This window comes from Ornithorhynchus anatinus, chromosome 1 (genome assembly GCF_004115215.2).
Source record: "Ornithorhynchus anatinus isolate Pmale09 chromosome 1, mOrnAna1.pri.v4, whole genome shotgun sequence".
Lineage (NCBI taxonomy): Eukaryota > Metazoa > Chordata > Mammalia > Monotremata > Ornithorhynchidae > Ornithorhynchus > Ornithorhynchus anatinus.
The window spans coordinates 42,056,213-42,075,073 of record NC_041728.1 but is presented as its reverse complement, the minus strand read 5'-3'; the positions used below and the strand labels follow the sequence as shown (position 1 = coordinate 42,075,073).

At 43.4% G+C, this 18,861-nt stretch overlaps 1 protein-coding gene and 1 non-coding gene across 2 annotated transcripts in view; one reads left to right on the top strand and one right to left on the bottom strand.

The window, feature by feature from the left end:
• NRXN3 (neurexin 3) overlaps window positions 1–18,861 on the bottom strand; it is a 1,784,727-nt gene that overhangs the window by 1,149,310 nt on the left and 616,556 nt on the right.
• LOC114815567 lies at window positions 4,429–4,564 on the top strand. The gene has a single exon (XR_003763360.1). It is a non-coding gene; the product is annotated as a small nucleolar RNA SNORA7 (small nucleolar RNA).

Below are 18,861 nucleotides of genomic sequence, written 5' to 3'. Positions count from 1 at the left end.
AGTAGCATGGAATAGAAGCTAAGTTTCCTGACTCCTAGGCTAGGCCTGTGCTTGCTCCACTAGGTTACTCTGGATAAACAGGAAAAATGGGCATATAAATGTTTGTTTTTATTAAATAAATCCAAGGCATATTGTTTCACAGGTGTAATGCCATGGGGAAGGGATGATCACCCCATAACTGTTTGACCTGGATGCTGCCAGACCTGGATCACCCCAGGATTTTGACCTAATCTGAGAGTGTCCAATCAGGACCAAAGCATTTCAAAATGGTGCTTTCTGGTGTTTTGCCCTTTGAAGCCTGTGGCTTTCCATTCCCCATCAACTAAAAATTCTCATCCCCTTTCCAGCCTCAGGGCTTAAAATCAATAGTTGGGGGTCTCTTTCTCTCTCTTTCATTCCTAAAGTTCATTACCATCTTAATTCACACACTCCCTCATTCTTCTTGAGGTAGAATAATTAACCTGATTAATAGTTGTGACATTTAATATCTACATTTGGCCCTGATTGCTTGTTTATTGACTAGGGAAGACAAAATTGTTGAATCAATTTTTTTTTTGTCTCCCATAACAAGACTAATATCCTCCCTTCCACAATCTTGCTGTCTGGCCACTGAGGAAAAGTTCCACATGTTCTCTGGCATTTCACACACACAAAAAACCAAACCCCAAAGTGAGTGATCTGAGCCTATCAGACCATGTTGAAGAATCTGATATGATAATGAAGGGTGATATGTAATCCTTGTATCATTCAGGCATGCAATTGATTGGGTAAGGACAAGAAGGCTGGTAATACTGGCAGAGATTTAGGGACTCAAAATTCTACTCCACTGATATAAATGAGGTCCCATTTTCTTTCTTTGTGTGGTATTTAAGAGTTTACTATGTACCAAGCATTGTACTAAGCGCTGGAATAGATGCAATATAAGTAGATTGGACACAGTCCCTGTCCCACATGGAGTTCACAGCCTAAGGAGGAGGCAGAAATCCTTTGCTCAGGTGTCTCTGGCTGGCCTGTCTTGACAGTCTGTCGGTCACCTCAGATCTGAGATGGTGAGACACAAGAGTTGCCTTTCATGACATCTCCGGCTCATTCATTCATTCATATCTATTGAGAGCTTACTATGTTCAGAGTACTGTATGTACTAAGCACTTGGGAGAGTATAATATAACATTAAACAGACACATTCCCTGCCCATAATGAGATTACAGTCTAGGACAGGGACAGACATTAACATAAATAAATTATAGATATGTACATAGTGCTGTGAGGCTAGAAGGGGGCGATGCAGAAAGGGAGAAAGTCGGGGCAATTCAGACAGGAGTGGGAGAAGAGGAAAGGGGGGCTTAGTCAGGGAAGGCCTCTTGGAGATGTGCTTTCAATAAGACTTTGAATGATGGAGAGTAATTGTCAGATTTGAGGAAGGAGGGTGTTTCAGGCCAAAGGAAGGACGTGAGCAAGAGTCCAGCGGCGAAATAGATGAGATCAAGGCACAGTGAGAAGGCTAGCATTAGAGACAGCTTCTAATTATTACCTGAATTTTGAAGGGAGAACAATCTATCTCACCCTGAAGGCACACATATTGGGTTTCAGATTTGGCACTGTCTTTTTTTATGGTATTTGTTAAGCGCTTACTATGTGCCAGGCACTGTTCTAAGAGCTGGGACAGAAACAAGGTAATCAAGTTGGACACAGTCCATGTCCCACATGGGGTTCACAGCCTTAATCCCCATTTTGCAGATTAGGTACCTGAGGCACAGAGAAGTCAAGTGACTTGCCCAAGATCACACAGCAGACAAGTGGCAGAGCCAGGATTAGAACCCAAGTCTTTCTGACTCCCAGACCCAAACGCTATCCACCTCTTGACTGTTACTCTTGTTTCCCTCTCTAAACTGTGAACTTGTTGTGGGCAAGGGAATGTGTCTACCAACTCTGTTGCATTGAGGCATCTAGTACAGCATTCTGCACATAGGAAGTGTTTGGTAAATAGAATCTATTGATTTAAGCTCTAAGAGCCATGAAGAGAATAGGGGTGACTGATGTTAAAGTTATGCTGAAGAGAAATGAATAAGGAGCAAAGGAGAAAAATATCTTTCTCTCTCTAATCAAGAATGTCACACAAATGACATTTCTCTCTCTAATCAAGAATGTCACCAAAAGGTCTTCAACAGGACATCCAGATCTCCCCCGAAATGTTCAGCAGAGAAAGGGCATTTCTTCCCTTGTTGGTATAAGCCCCCGCTTTCCAGCAAATTCCAAACTGAGAACTTGAGACCTGAGAGGCAAGGTGAGACGAAAGGGAGGAACCAGCAGGAGGGGAGATCATCGCCAATGTGCTATTGTGAACAAATGCCAGAAATCTGGGAAAGTTGATATGCTATTATGAGCGATGAGCTTCTAGATTTGGGACTTTGCCGGATCTAATTTTAAAGTTAGTCTTATAAAGCAGTGATTTTACACTGCACCCCACTAGCTCTGCAGGGAGGTAGAAACAGACCTGGGAACATATCTCTTGGGGGTTTTTTGCACCTATGAGTATCTCCCTCAGTCTTTGCTATGGACTTGCTACCATCGTTGACTCAATCTCGTTCTTACAGATTTAAAGCAGGCAGACTATTTCCCTTCTCATATAAAGCTGACATTCAAACTAGAGATTTACTGGAGAAAGGGTGCCAAATTCTAAATCTGTGTTTTGCATCACTCAAGGCAACAGAAACTTGGAATTCCAAGCAGTTTGAGCTGTAGCCAGGGCTAATGTTGGTTTGGACACTGAAGCACTGTTCTTGGCTCTCCTCCTCCGTTTTGAGCTGAGACAGAGATGAGCTAAACAGTGATAGTCCCAATCAAAGAACCAGTGGTATTTATTGAGTACTTACTACATGCAGAGGACTGCACTTGGGAGAATACATTACAACAGAATAAGCAGACATGTTTCCTGCCCACGAGGAGCTTATGGTCTAGAGGGGAAACAGACATTAATATGAAAGAGTAAATTATAATATATAACTGAAAGATATGTACGTAGGTGCTGTGGGGTTGGGGCTAATATCAAGTGTCCAAATGTCAGAGTCTCCAGAGTAAGGGAGGCAAATGAATATGGCCCTAGGGTCTGAATGAGAGAGGTAAATCCCAAAGAACAGTATTGATTTCAATGTGCCTTAAGGAAAAAGAAGAAGATGAAATACATCATTGTCATTGACTTCCTTTGCAAACATTCAAATGTGTGACACCATTCCAAACCACAAGTCTTTGCAAATAATAACAAAAATAATTATGGTATTTGTTTAGTGCTTATTACGTGCCAAACACTTAATAAGCCCTGAGACAGAAAACATTATAATCAGATTGGACACAGTCACCACCCCACGTGGGCTTATAGTCTAAGAGGGACAGAGAACAGATACTTTATCCTCATTTTACAGATGAAGAAACTAAGGCCCAGAGAAGTTAAGTGACTTGTCCAAGGTCACACAGTGAGCAAGAAGCAGAGCTGGGATTAGAATCCAGGTCCATGCTCTTTCCACTGGTCCAACAGCTGCTGATAATTCTCTATGAGGGTAGGTAGAGCTGTATAGGCCAAGCAGTGACCTGTATTCTTTGCTACAGATTACACAGGGGAGTAAGACTGGGCAATCTGTTTCTACATAAGAACCCTGATTTTGGGCCTCATGAATTGAGAGTTACAAATGCTCCACTGGAGCCGATCTGCACCGATAACAGCCTACAGTGACAGCATGAGCGATGAGTCGTCATCACGCTGCTTAGGGAAGCAGCATGGCTCAGTGGAAAGAGCCTGGGCTTCGAAGTCAGAGGTCATGGGTTCAACTCCCAGCTCTGCCACTTGTCAGCTGTGTGACTGTGGGCAAGTCACTTAACTTCTCTGTGCCTCAGTTACCTCATCTGTAAAATGGGGATTAACTGTGAGCCTCACGTGGAACGACCTGATTATCCTGTATCTCCCCCAGTGCTTAGAACAGTGCTCTGCACATAGTAAGCGCTTAACAAATACCAATATTATTATTATTATTGTTATTATGTTCCTCCAGGCTGCCTCTTCAAACGTCTGTTTTTTCCATCCATTCTTTGCACAACTACTCCACTTCAGGTCAATACCAAAAGCACACACTGGGAATTCTACTGCCTTCCACTGTCATCAGGACCCTCCCAACTGATCCACTTTGTCGAGATCATGACTGAGAAAAAATCTCGCTATACCCCAGCTCATTAAAATCCCCCAAATTAACCATCTAATGACCATGGTCCAGACTCTCCATCCCTGTTATTGCTCAAGACTTTCCTCCTTCTTGGAACAGCCTCTCTGCTCAGCTTCACCAAAACACACACTTCTCTCTTTCAAAGTACTTCTACAATGTCACCTCCTCCAGGAAGCTGAAGCTGACCTTCCACTTTCCTGGTCATGTAATATCAGGCCCCCTCTCAGGTTCACACCTGGAGAGTTTCCAGTACTCTACCAATCTCGGCTATGTGAGGGACAGTCCAGCATAGGTACTCATTCCATTCCTAGCTTGGGCAGTGGCTAGCTAGTGGAAGGCAATCTGCTACAAGCCAAAACTCACCTGTGCTGGGCAGCAGAGGCATGGGAGAGAATAGAGGGTGGAAACTCAAGTTTACTGTGCAGAAGAAGGCAACAGTAAACCACTTTCATATTTTTACCCAGAAAACTCTACGGATAGACTACCAGAATGATTTCAGATGGAAGTGGGGCATTCTGGAAGAGATGTGCCCATTGAGTTGCTATGGGTCGGAGATGACTCGACATCATAAAACAAGACAACAATCTCATTAGGCACTTAAGCACTCACATTTATTAAATATTTATTAACTAACTTGCTTTTGTTGAATATGTGTATCTTTCAGTTATTCAGCATTGTGCAACTGGTTATCTTTCGCATTTGAGACACATTTCTTGGGGACAATATAGGCTACTCAAATTGAGGATTGGTCCCTTTGTGTGCTTGTCTTCTACCCTCCTTGACTACCATCTTCAACTGTACACCCTCAAATGGCTCCTACCCTTAAAATACTTCAATGCACCCATCTCTCCTAGGCACACTCTCACCCACACTGCATCTTCCAGCTATCACCCAATCTCCCTCCTACCATTCATGTCAAAACTCCACATATGGGCCATTTATGCATGCTGCCTCCAATTCCACTACATCTCCCTCCTCGACCCACAACAACCTGGCATTCAATCAAACTAATCGTATTGTTGAACGCTTACTGTGTGCAGAGTACTGTACTAAACACTTGGGTCATATAACAGAGTTGGATAGACACATCCCCTGCCCACAAGGAGCTTAGACTTCACTGAAAGTGCCCTCTCCAAAGTCACCTATGAACTTCTCCCAAAAATCAAATAGTCTCTATTCCATCCAAATTTTTCTTGACTTCTCAGCTACCTTTCACACTGTGCACCACTATCTCATCCTGAAAATACTACCTAAGCATGTTTTCTCTGACACTGCCCTCTCCTGGTTCTTCTCTTCCCCCTCTGGCTGCTCCTTCTTAATCTTTTTCAGTGGTCCTTCCTCAGCAACAGATTCCCAAACTATGGGAGTCCCACAAGGTTAGTTGTTTTTTTTTTGTGGCATTTATTGAATGCTTACTCTGTGCCAGGCACTCTTCTAAGAGCTGGGGTAGATACAAGGTAATCAGGTTGCACACAGTCCATGCCCCATATGGGATTCACAGTCTTAATATCCATTTTACAGATAACTGAGGCACAGAGAAATTAAGTGACTTGTCCATGATCACACAGCTAACAAGTGGCAGAGTCAGAATTAAAACCCATGTCCTTTTGACTTCCAGGCCCATACTCTATCTACTAGTCTATGTTATTCTTCATCTACACCCACTCCTCTGGAGAACTCTTGTACTCTCACTACATCAATTACCACCTCTCTGCAGATGATTCTCAAATCTACTTCACTTGCCTTGGCTTCTCTCCTTTTCTGCAATCTGGAATCTCCTCCTGCCTTTCAGGACAACTCTATGATGTTCGATTATGTTGAGTATCACAGGCATATCCTGTTATCAACTGAACTCTTTACCTTCCCTCCCAAATCTTCTCCTCCCAACTTTTGCATCACTCTTGTCACCACCACCATCCTCGTCCATCTCTCAAACCCACAGTGTTGCCATTATCCTGGATTCCTTTTCTACCCCCATATTCAATCTTTCACCAAATCGTGTTGATTCTTTCTTCACAACATCTCCAGAATCTGCCCCTTCTCCATCTAAACTGTCATCATTCAGGTTCAAGCACTTGTCAGATTTTTCTTTTTATGGTACTTGTTAAGCACTTACTCTGTGTCAGGCACAGTATTAAGTGCAGGTGTTGACACAGTCTCTATCTTACATAAGGATCATAGTCTAAGCTGGAGGGAGGAATTACAGATCTAGGTTTACAGATGAGGTAGTTGAGGCCCAGAGAAGTGAATTGACTTGCCCAATATTACATAGCAGACCAACGGCGGAGCCAGGATTAGAGCATAGGTCCTCTGACTCCAAAGCCTGTGCTCTTTCCACTAGGCCAGGCTCTTGACTACTGCATCGACCTTCTGACAGGCCTCCCACTCTCCAATCTCTCCCCTCTCCAGTCTAGAATTAACTCATTTTTCTAAAACATTGTTTTGCACACATCCTCCACTCCTCAAAAACCTCTCCATTCTTCTCCACAAAAAGCAGAGATTCCTGACCATCAGTTTTAAGGCATTCAATCAGCTCTTTCCCCACTACTTATACTGGCTCCTCTCCCATTACAACCCAGATCAAACCCTTTCATTCTTTCAAATCAACTTACTGTGCCTCATTCTTGTCTCTCTCTGCCAGACTCCTTCCGCATGCCTTCTTTTCTGCCTGGAATTCCCTTCCACTTTGGATCTGGGAGACCACCGCTCTCAATATCTTCAAAGCCTTTCTGAAGTCACATTTCCTCCAGGAGGCCTTCCCTAATGAGTCTCTCATCTCTCTCCCCTATTGCCACTGCTACTGCCTTTCCAGGACTTCAGTGTCCCCTAAAGAATGGGGATATTCAATTGTCCCCACTGCAAGAAGCACCTCTGAACTTACCTTGAAACTCTGTTGCTGCTATCTGCATTTGTTTTATTGTCTGTCTCCCAGACCTAATTTTAAGCTCCTTAAGGGCAGAGGCAAGTCTTAGTTTGTCTACTGTACTCTTGCAAGTGCTTAGGGAAGTGATCTGCACAGAATAACAGCTCAACAGTTCATGGAAGCGGAGCAGCCTGATGGAAAGAGCACAGCTCTGGGAGTCAGAGGACCTCAGTTGTAATCCCAGCTCCGCCAATTGCTTGCTGAATGTTCTTGGTCAAGTCACTCAACTTCTTTGTGCCTCAGTTTCCTCAATCATAAAATGGGGATTAAATACCTGTTCTCCCTCTTACTTAGACTGCAAGCCCCAAGCTACCCCAGCGCTTAGAACGCGTTTAGAACAGTGTTTGATATATAGTAAATTCTTACCAAATATCATAAAAGAACATACAAAAAAATTACTATTGATTAGCTTCATTGATTGATGGTGAGGGGATGAAAATGATGGACAAAATCCAATTCAAGCTTGCCAAATGGAAAATGTTACTACTGCAAGAATTAACAAATAGATCCTACTGCTCCAGTTACAAATAAGGGAGAGTATGAGTAAATTAAGGCACAAATGCTTCTTAATGGTACTCCCTTCAAATGAAAGTAGAAATCTCTTTTATAGGCCTGGCAAAGCAATGAAAGATTATACTACCAACCCACAGCTAAAGGGATTATAAATCCACAGAGAACAAGTTATCTGGCATCTTTGCCACGCTTAAGGCCTTTAAGACTTCATGAGAGGCACAGCAGCCTTGGCAGTGTGTGGTTTACATTGTGAAATAGAGGAGGTTACACTCCCATGAATAGCAGATGAGGAGGTAGGTGAAAGAGGACAGCTTCTCTATACATCTTGAACATTCTACCAGCCAAGTACTCTGTATTCACCATCTCCCTGAACACAAAATGGGAGTGTAAGCACCTAGATCTTCCGAAGATTTTCTAAATAAGCAGCAGAAGAAATGAGGATTCTTAAAATAGCCCCATGTCCAGGCCATATCAAAACTCAAATCAGGTGTTTTGGGTCTGTGGTGTTTGGAATGTGCTTACCATGTGCAAAGCATTGTGCTAAGCACTGGGGTACACACAGTTCAAGGAGATCAGATAAAATCCCCATCTCACATGGGGTTCACAACCTTAATGGGATGGAGAACATGCTTTTAATTCTCATGAGCTCACTTGTGAGCAAAGTGAAGCACAGAGAAGTTAAGTGACTTGTTCAAGGACCCACAGCAGGCAAGTGGCAGAACAGGGATTAAGACCCAGGTCTCCTGACTCCCAGTCCTGCACTCTTTCCACTAGCCCAGGCTGCTTTTCCCTGCTTTCCTTTTCCTCTTCCTTTTGCTCTCCCAAATTTGAGTAAGCCCAACATACTTGAAATTCTGATGAAGATGTCTGTATCTGGGTTGAAAACCCTAAATGATCGATATAAACTTTTAACAAGGGCCCAGATCGCTTTCATTGCTTCTCGCCAACCACTGGCAAACTCCACCATGAGTTCCAAAAACAGTCTGAGTTTCTCCAGCCAGAGGTGAGAAGGGAGAGGGTGTAATTAAAATTTTCCAATAAAATACAAATCTTATGGGGAAACATGATTAAAAGAAAATCCAAATCAGTAATGAAATGCAAATGTTAATATTATATAATTAGGGCTTTCTTCTCTGAACTCCTGGCTTCAGAGTCCCGACTGACGAGTGGGGCCGGGAAAATATTTGAAGACAGTGAAAACTGTAACGGGTAAATGTTATCCCTAGCCCTGGGAGGCGAGGATCTCAAGGCTAATACCAGCTTGCCGGAGTTTGGCAAGAGCTCGGGGGAGCCAAGCGTAGCATGCGGATTGCTCAAGCCCAGTCCAAATGTCATTGTAACATTTGCAGAGCTGTGTGTAACTGCTTAAGGAGAAGTCTATGGTGAAAAGGTCAGGATGGAAAAGTTGTTTGTGGAGCTGGGGAATGTCTCGAGAAAGGCCCGGTTGTTCAACTGAAGAATTTGCTTTCGTTTTCCATTTCAGGCTAGGTCTGCCTGCCTTGTTTATCACATCAGATGCCGCCCAGAACTACAAGCCAAGATGATACATCCCTCACAGTGCCTTACTCTGGACTGGTGTAGTATAGTCAGAAGTGCAACCTGGTTTAGTGGAAAGAGCCTAGGCATGGGAGTCAGAGGTCATGTGTTCTAATCCTTGCACCACCACTTAGCGGTGTGACCTTGGGCAAGTCACTTCACTTTTCTGTGCCTCAGTTCCCTCATCTATAAAATGGGGATTTAAGACTGTGAGCTCCACCTGGGACAACCTGATTACCTTGTATCTACCCCCAGTGCTTAGAACAGTGATTGGCACATAGTAAGTACTTCCCAAATACTGTCATAATTACTATTGCAGAGTTCTAGCCCATGTCTTCCACTGTTCGATGTTTCATCATACTTTTCCTGGTTGACCGTGGGAGGCTAGAGCACATGGAAGAGGGTGAGAGAGACTGAGTTGTGTCACACAAACTATGGCAGTTAAAAACACCATATAGAATGCAAAATAGTTTTAAACTTGGTTTCTTACCCCTATACAATAATAATAATAATTGTGGTATTTGTTAAGTGTGTACTGTGTGCCAGGCATTGTACTAAGCAATAGGGTAGAAACAAGCAAATCAGGGTGGACACAGTCCCTCAGTCCCTGTCTCACATGGGGCTCACAATCTTTAATCTTCCAGATGAGGTAACTGAGGCACAGAGAAGTTAAGTGACTTGCCCAAGGTCACCCAGCAGAAAAGTAGTGGAGCAGGGATTACAGCCCAGATCTTTCTGACTCCCAGGCTTTTACTCTATCCACCAGGCCATGCTGTTTCCCTACATATAATTTATTTTTAGTGTCTGTCTCCCAGACTAGATTGTAAGCTCCTCAAATTGAGGAATCATTAGCTACTAATTTTATTGAACTCTCCCAAGTGCTTAGTACAGTGCTTGTTACAGAGTTTGTTGATGGGTTGGAGATATATAAAGTAGGATTTGATGAACTGTAACTATTTTCAAGATAATACCATAGTAATGATAGGTGGTCTAATTCTATTGTATTCTCCCAAGCACTTAGTACAGTGCTTGGCACAGAGTAAGCACTCAAAAAATACTCTTGATTGATAGTGTCACACAGACGGTAGCTATGATAAACAGCATATGGTATGTAAGAGCCTGCAGATGGAGGCAAACCACAGTATATGAGCGTCTACGTTTTGAAAAAACAAAAAAGATTGAAGAGTGAGATATATATGTGGATGTATAGCTTCAGACAAAATTGGAAAGGTATTTTCAGATGAAAACTGTTATGTAGGTGTGAAATAATGTATTGGGAAGAATTTGCTTCCATCAGGGTCAGCCTATTCAAATCTGGTTTTGAGATGAACTAGCAGTTCAGTTTCCACAATTAGAGAACAGGAGACAGAGGAAGAAACAGGGAAAGAAATGGAGAACCAGGAGAGGACAGTGTCAGAGAAACCCAGGTTAGAAAGCATTTCCAAGAGAAGGAGATGGTCCACAGCATCAAAAGAAGTTGAATGGTCAAGATGCATTTAGGCAGAAAATGCTTTTTCTTTATTATATTTGTTAAGTGCTTACTATATGTCAAATGCTGTTTAGGTAGGTGCAAGTTAATCTGGTCAGACACAGTCCCCATCCCACATGGGGCTCATAGATTTTGGGGTGCAGGGGTAATAAGGTGACCTCAGAGAGACAGTTTCAGTGGAGTAGATGTGGGGGAAGCCAGATCGTAGAGTGAAGAGGAGAAGAGAGAGAAGAGGGAGAGAAAAAAAGGAGGAGGGCAAGGAGGGAAACAGGAAAAATAAGAGGAGAGAGAGAATGAGGAGGAAGTTGAGAAAGAGGAAAAGGGGAGAGGGGAAAGAGGAGGAAAAAGAAAAAGAGAAGGAGGAAGAGGAGAAGCAAATCAAGGAGGAATGAAAGAAGGAGGAGAAAGCCAAAAAGGAAAGGAGAAGAAATTGGATCTTCTATAATTGAGGGACACTAAGTCACAAGACATCTAGCTAAACTTCACAACAAAACAGGAAGGAAATTAAATTGAAGTCCTCCATAAGTCTGCACTCCAAATACACTTGAACCCTTTTCTCGAAGATGTTGTAAAAGTGTAAGGTCACATGAGAAGTCACCAAATCCAAGTCTTCCTCGGTGGTACTTATTCCCTCTGGATTCCCCAGCCCTGCTCCATCTATCCATTTCCCATTGAATATGCAGGTTTCCTTGTTATTGTTGGTCTTACTCTCTTTAGTACACTGTTAAAAAGTGAAATACCAAAATGGAAAAGACATGAAGCTGATCTTATTCCCCACCTCTGGACTGAAGCTCATGTGGGCAGAGGATGTATACGTATTTTATATTGCTTTATTGTACTCTCCCAAGAGCTTAGTACAGTGCTCTGCACACAGTAAGCACTCAATAAATACAACTGACTGTTGCAAGTTGTAAATCTTGAAGTAAATCAATTTATATTTCAAGTAAAGAAGGGGTTAGGGTGTCTGTGCTCCAGATGCCAATTGACTGTCATCAGAGGAGTGCGCACAATTGCACACTGGCCATACCCCATTGTGGGAAAGAATGGAGAATGCACAGTTGGGGCTGGGATGGTGAGGTATCTGTGGGGCAAGAAGACAATGAGCTGGGCTAGAATGGGTTGTGCCAGTCCTTGCCATTGGTGGGTTTGGCTCAGGCAATTCTTACCCCATTTCAGATGGGACAGACAGCTCCCGCAGGGACAGGAGTAGCAGCAGCAGGTACCCTGGCCAGGGCTGTCCTCAGCATCCTCTCCTCCTCAACCCAAGCCAAGGTTTTGACACAACATGGATAATTTATGAAGTAAATTGATTTACTTCATGATATGCGTGCTGGTGCCATGTGTGATCAAGGCATCGCCACGAGAGAGCATCTTCTTTGAGCATGAAGGACAATTTCCTTTAGTCTCTATTGGTTCCCCGAAACCAATTATTCTGAGGCTGAATTTCCTATCTCAGTAGACAAAATCACCATCCCTGTCTCGCAAGCCTGCAAACGTGGCATTATCCTTGACTCATTTCTTTCATCCAACCCATGCACTCAGTCTGTCACCAAATCCTGTTGGTTCTCCCTTTGCAACATCTCTAGAATTAGCCCTTTCTTCTCCATCCCAACTGCTACCATGCTGGCCCACACACTTGCCTATTCTGGCCTCTACTACTGCACCAACCTCCTCACTAACCTCCCTGCCTCCAGGTTCTCCCCTTTCCACTCTGCTAACCAGACAATGTTTTGAAAATATGATTCTGCACGCATTTCCTCACTCAAATGTCTGAAATGGTTGTCCAATTTCTGCATCAAACAGAAACTCCTTTCCATCAGCTTTAAAGTAATCAGTTCTCTGCTTCTTGGCTATCCTTTCTCCTCTGAACCACAGCCCAAATCACATCCTTCAATCTTCTACCATCAGTTTACTCATATGATCTTGATATCATCTCTCTCACTGTCGACTCCTTGTTCATGTCATCCTTCTTGCCTGAATTCTCTCCTCCTTCATATGTGACAGACCACCACTAGCCCCATCTTCAAATCCTTAGTAAAATTATATCAATCGATCATATTTACTGAGCACTTACTGTGTGCAAAGCACTGTACTAAGTGCTTGAAATAGTACAATATAACAATACAACAGACACATTTCCTGCCCACAATGAGTATATCTCCTCCAGGAAGCCTTCCCTGACCAACCTCTTTTCTTCCCACTTCATTCTCTCTCCTTTCTGTATCATCCATGTGCTTAGATCAGTACCCCACCCCCTTAAGCACTATGTACTTTGATGCTCACAGAACTTATGCACATATGTTTATATTCTTTCCTTTCCCCTCTCTGTATTTTATCTTAATGTCTGTGTTCCTTGCTAGACTGTAAGCTCCTTGAGAGCAGGAATCATGTCTACCAACAGTATTGTATGCTCCCAAGTGCTTAACATAGTTCCTCTGCACAAAATAAGCAATCCGTAAATACCACTGAGTGGATTTTGTAGATGTGCAGAAAGGAACACAATTAATTGTAAAGAATACAAAAAATACTTGGAGAGGAGAAGTTGAGAATATTGCTGGGAGTACTAAGATCTCTCTAGCCCTTCTCATCTAAATGTAGATCTTACATCTGCTCTTGCCTCCAAGACATCTCCAACTTGGATGTTCTACCTGCATCTCATACTGAATGTACCTATTAATAATGGTACGTGTAAAGAGTTTACTAGTGCAAAGCAATGCACTAGGCACTGGATAAGATACAGTATAAGCAGATTGGACAAACCCCTATCTCAATCAATATTTGAGTACTTACTGTGTGCAGAGCACTGTACTAAGAGCTTGGAGAGTATAATAACGAGACCCTAACGCAGGACACAAAGTCTAAGAAGGAGGGAGGACAAGTATTTCATCCCCATTTTGCATATTAGAAAACTAAGGCACTGAGAATTTAAGTGACTTGGCCAAGGTTACACAGCAGGCAAGTAGTAGAGTTGGGATTAGAACCAAGATTCTCTGACTCCCAGGCTTGTGCTGCATCAACAAGGTCATTCTGCTCAGATCTCCTCATCTTTCTCCCTAAATCTACTCAGCCTCTGAAGTTTCCCATCGCAGTTGACAACACTATCCCCCTTATGTCCAGAGAAGCAGCGTGGCTCAGTGGAAAGAGCCCGGGCTTGGGAGTCAGAGGTCATGGGTTCTAATCCCGGCTCTGCTGCTTGTCAGCTATGTGACCTTGGGCAAGTCACTTCACTTCTCTGTGCCTGTTACCTCATCTGTAAAATGGGGATTAACTGTTCGCCTCATGTGGGATGACCTGATTCCCCTGTATCTACCCCAGCGCTTAGAACAGTGCTCTGCACATAGTAAGCGCTTAACAAAAAATACCAACATTATTATTAACTCAGAAGCCTGCAAAGTTTGTGTCTCCCTTTATAATTTCCTATTTCTCCCAGTCTCCAGCCCCTCTCCACTCCAGTCTAAGTAGTAATGCAATGCTCAGGGCCACATTTCTCCTCTCCTCTAAATTTTCCACTGGCCTTCTTTGCCTCTTTTCATTAAAAAAATAGAAACAAACAAAAACAATTCAGTTTTGAGGTACCCACCTCTGTCTGGACCCACCTATTTTTTTTTGGGGGGGGCGGTATTTTTAAGTGCTTACTATGTGCCAGGCGTACTAAGCACTGGGATAGATACAAGCTAATTGGGATAGATACAGGCCATATTCCACATAGGATGCACATTCCTAATCTCCATTTTACAGATGAGGGTCACAGAGAAGTTAAGTGATTTACCCAAGATTACACATCAGACAAGTGGTGGAGCTGGGATTAGAACCCAATCTAACTCCCAAGTCTATGCTACTTCTACTAGGCCACGCTGCTTCTCTTTCCTTACCCATTTGCTCTCTCACTTATTCCCCAATGAGCTCTCTTCTTTCCTCCTAAGCCAACCTAATTGTACCTTGCCATCTACTCTGCTGCCTCTGTCCCCTCACTCACACTATTCCCTGGATTAGAACTCCCTCCCAACACCAGACAGACCCCAACTCTTCCCACATCCTAAAACATCTCAGTTCTCACTTACTGAAGTTTTCTTCAACTCATTTCCCAGATCCCTCAGTCATCTCACTCAGCCCCTCTAGGACTTAGTTTACTTTAAACTTCCTTAGCACTATGTCAGTTTAGTAGATTTATTCTGACCTCTCTAGTTACCAGTACTTTTACGTTTGTCTCCCTCATTAGAGTATAAAGCTCCTGTGAACAGAGAACATGTCACTTGGTTATTGCGTTCTTCCATAAACCTAGTACAGTGCATCACACCAAATGGGTGTGAAAATCCTGGGGGTTCCCAGCCCTAAATTCCAGCTAAAACATCCAGAGTCACTTTAAGGAATACCCAGACCTGGTTAGCCTGCCCTGGATCCTAAACCCTTGCAGAGCACTTTACTAAGCACTGCCATGACAGGGCATTGGAAATAATTTCCCACAGGATATTAGAGAGAGATATATCTCCTGGAAGGAGGTCAATAGACAGCATAACTCACACTTTCCCAAGTTATCCATGAACCAGACTCTCTAAAATAAACAGCTGTGGCAATTGCTATGTTCTTCCTAAATATAGAACATTAGGCTAAGTGCTGGGGAAGATTCAAGATTATTAGACCAGATACAGTTCCTGTCCCACATGGGGCTCACCCTGTAAGAGGGAAGAAGAGCAGAAATTTTATCCCCATTTTACAGAAAAGGAAACTGAGGCACAGAAAAAATAAGTGACTTGACTAGGGTCACAAAGCAGACAAGTAGCATAGCCAGATTTGGAATCCAGAGCTCCCAACTGTCAGTCCCATCCTTGTTACACTAGACCATGCTGCTTCCTTAGGTCTATCCCAAGATCTTATCCAATTCCTTACGCATTTGCCTTTCTTCAAAAATATGGAGATGTTCTTCCTTTCTGATTTTTAATAATCTTCTTTTTCTCCATAAAATAGACTCTAAATTCCAAAGAATACCCAGTCATGCACCTGTTCTGGGAGGTATCTCATACAATTATTTTCAGTGCAGTGGAAGCTCATGGTGGACAGTGTGAAATGTTAACAAGGACTTAATTAAAAAAAAAATTACTTTAAAAATTAAAAAGGAAGATGAGGGAGTGAATGCACTTCAATATTAACACTAAAAGTGAGCAAATAAATACTTTTTTTAAGCTGGCTGAGAAGTCAATTTCTGGAAAGTTATGATGGGCAGTAATTACAGCCAGTGATAACATGCAAGCCAGAAAAAATTGCAGTACATACTTTAATTTGGGGTTCCAGAATGCAGCTTCTAAACTTAAAGGAAAATTAAAAAAAAAAAAAATGAAACTAGGTAGTGTTTATAACCATAGGGAAGAAGGAGGCAAACAACTTCATGCTCATTTCTTTATGCTTCTGTCGCAGAACAGCCCACCCCCAAACTTTCTTTCCTAAAAAGATAATCACTCTGTTCCAGAAGCCTGGCAGTTTCGAGTGATAGGAAGATGTGAGCCTACCTTCTCCTGCCTCTTTAATAATAATAATTGTGGTTTTTGTTACGTGCTTATGCAATAATCAGATCAGACACAGTCCCTGTCTCACATAGGGCTCACAGTCTAAAAGGGAAAGAGAACAGGTTTTGAGGCCCAATTTTACAGATGAGACAACTGAGAAATGGAAAACTTGCCCAGGCCAAGACCTAGGCCCAGGCCCATGTTCTTTATACTAGGCCACGCTGCTTCTGTAAGAGATGTGGATACAGGTTCAGGGTCTGATCCCCAGGCATCAGAACAGGTTTCAGATGGTATAAATAATAACAATGATGGTATTTGTTAAGTGCTTACGGTGTGTCAAGCAGTGTTCTAAGCACTGGGGTAGATACAAGTTAGTCAGGTTGGACAGAGTCTCTGTCCCACGTGGGGCTCACAGTCTTAATCCCCATTTATAGATGAGGTCTCTGAGGCACAGAGTAGTGAAGTGACTTGCCCAAGGTCACACAGCAGACAAGTGGCAGAGCCAGGATGAGAACCCAAGTCCTTCAGACTCCCAGGCCCATGCTCTATCCTCTAGTCCTTGCTGCTTTTCATGTGAGGTAAGGAGTTGCCTGAAGGCAGCAAGTGGTGTGAAGCAGCATGGCCTAATAGATAGAGTATGGGCCTGGGAGAGAGAAGGAAATAGGTTCTAATCCTGGCTCTGCCACTTTTCTGCTGTGTGACCTTAGGCAAGTCACTTCACTTCTCTGTGCCTCAGTGACCTCATTTATCAAATGGGCATTAAGAGTTTGAGCCCCATGTGGGACACTGACTGAACCCAACATAATTATCTTGTATCCACCCCAGTGCTTAGTATAGTGCCTGGAACATAGTAAGCACTTTACAAATATCATAAATTTCTTTTTTTAAAGTGGTTCCAAAATGGCAGCCCCCTGGGCTAGCCTAAGACAGCAACCCTGCAACAATAACCATTTGGGGAAAGTTTCTCAGTCCTGAATGGAGAACACAACTGATCCTCCTACATACCCACCTTGAACCTCTCCTTCCCTCTGCACCTTCTCATTTTTCTAATAATCCATTCTTCACAGCTAGCCCCCAAAATAAAAACAATTACGGATCAAGATAGGTCTATTTATTTACCTCAGAGGCCAACCAAGCTAAATAGTCTAGGGATCACCAATTTCTCTCCCTTCAGCCTTACTTTCCTTCTACAACCAAAAGTCCCATAGGCTGCCTACCAGCTGGGTGAGGGAATGCAGTCCTTTGTGGCTGGGGTGGTGGGCCGCAGCACAGGGGAAGCAAGAGGTAGTGCAGTGATGTAGTAGAGGCGGCCAACCTCAGAGAGGTGGGAGGCTGGATCATGCTTGGACTCATGAGGCAGATCCAGGCAGCCCCTGGAGGGACCTCCCCCCCCCAGGCAGCAGGTAAGAGGACACTGCCTTTCTGCCTGGGCTGCCCACCCAGACTGAGAGAAGCAGGAACTAGGAGGACTGAGCTGTGTTGAGGAGGGAAATGGAAGTGTGGAGCATTGTCCCAGCCCGTTCTGTCCCCACAGTACGGTGGTGTTTCTTGGCTAACCAAACAGTGTGGCGTTACAGGTAGAGCATGCCAATCGTCTGCTCTGTGACTTTGGGCAAGTCCCTGAACTTCTCTGTGCCTCAATTACCTCATCTGTAAAATGGAGATTAAAACTATGAGCCCCACTGGGACATGGACTGTGTTACTCATTCATTCGTTCTTATTTAGTGAGTGCTTACTGTGTGCGGAGCACTGTACTAAACACTTGGGAGAGTACAACACAACAATAAACAGATAAATTCCCTCCTCACAACGAGCTCACAGTCTAGAGGATTGATTAGCTTGTATCTGCCTCAGCTCTTAATATAATGCCTGGCACACGCTAAGCACTTAAATACCATAAACCACACAAAATCTGGTGCAGCCTGGCAGTGGGGAAAGGGTGAGGGTCTTCTGCTGCCCACATGTATTTGCTTGGAGCAGGGTGACTGGTGTTCCTGAAGCTACCTGCCAATTTTACAGAAAAGTAAAGTGACTTACCCAAGGTCATTAGAGCAGGTAAGTGGCGGAGCCAGGATTAGAACCCATGTCCTTCTGACTCTCAGTCCTGTGCTCTATCCACTATGCCATGCTGCTTCTGTAGTTCAACATGATTCCCTTATCTTTGGGAGACCAGTATGGTGCTTGGATTCCTTCTGAGAGTTACGGCACTGCCAAACTATTTGTCCTTCAAATTGACTAGAGTAGTGCTCAATCTAGCCACAAAACTCGCCAGTGATCTGTAATGATAACTAGAGTATTTGTTCAGCCCCTTCTAGGTTCCAAGCACTGTACTAAGCACTGGAGTAAATACAAGATAACCAGATCGGACATGGTCCCTGTCCCACATGGGGCTCACAGTGTAAGGGGGAAGGAGAACTGAAAGATAGTCACCATATTACATATTACACATTACACCATATTTCAGATGAGGAACCCGAGGTCCAGAGAAATTAAGTGAATTTCCCAAGGCCAAGTGGCAGGCAAGTGATGGAGCCGGGATTAGAATTTAGTTCCCTGACTCCTAAACCTTTGCTCTTTCCAAGCTGCTTCTTAGCAGCTCTTCTGGAGAGGTCGTTCTTGTCTCCAGAGATGACAAGTGAGCCCATTAGAATTTAGTTTACAATTCTTACTTCTACTGTGCCTTCTTCA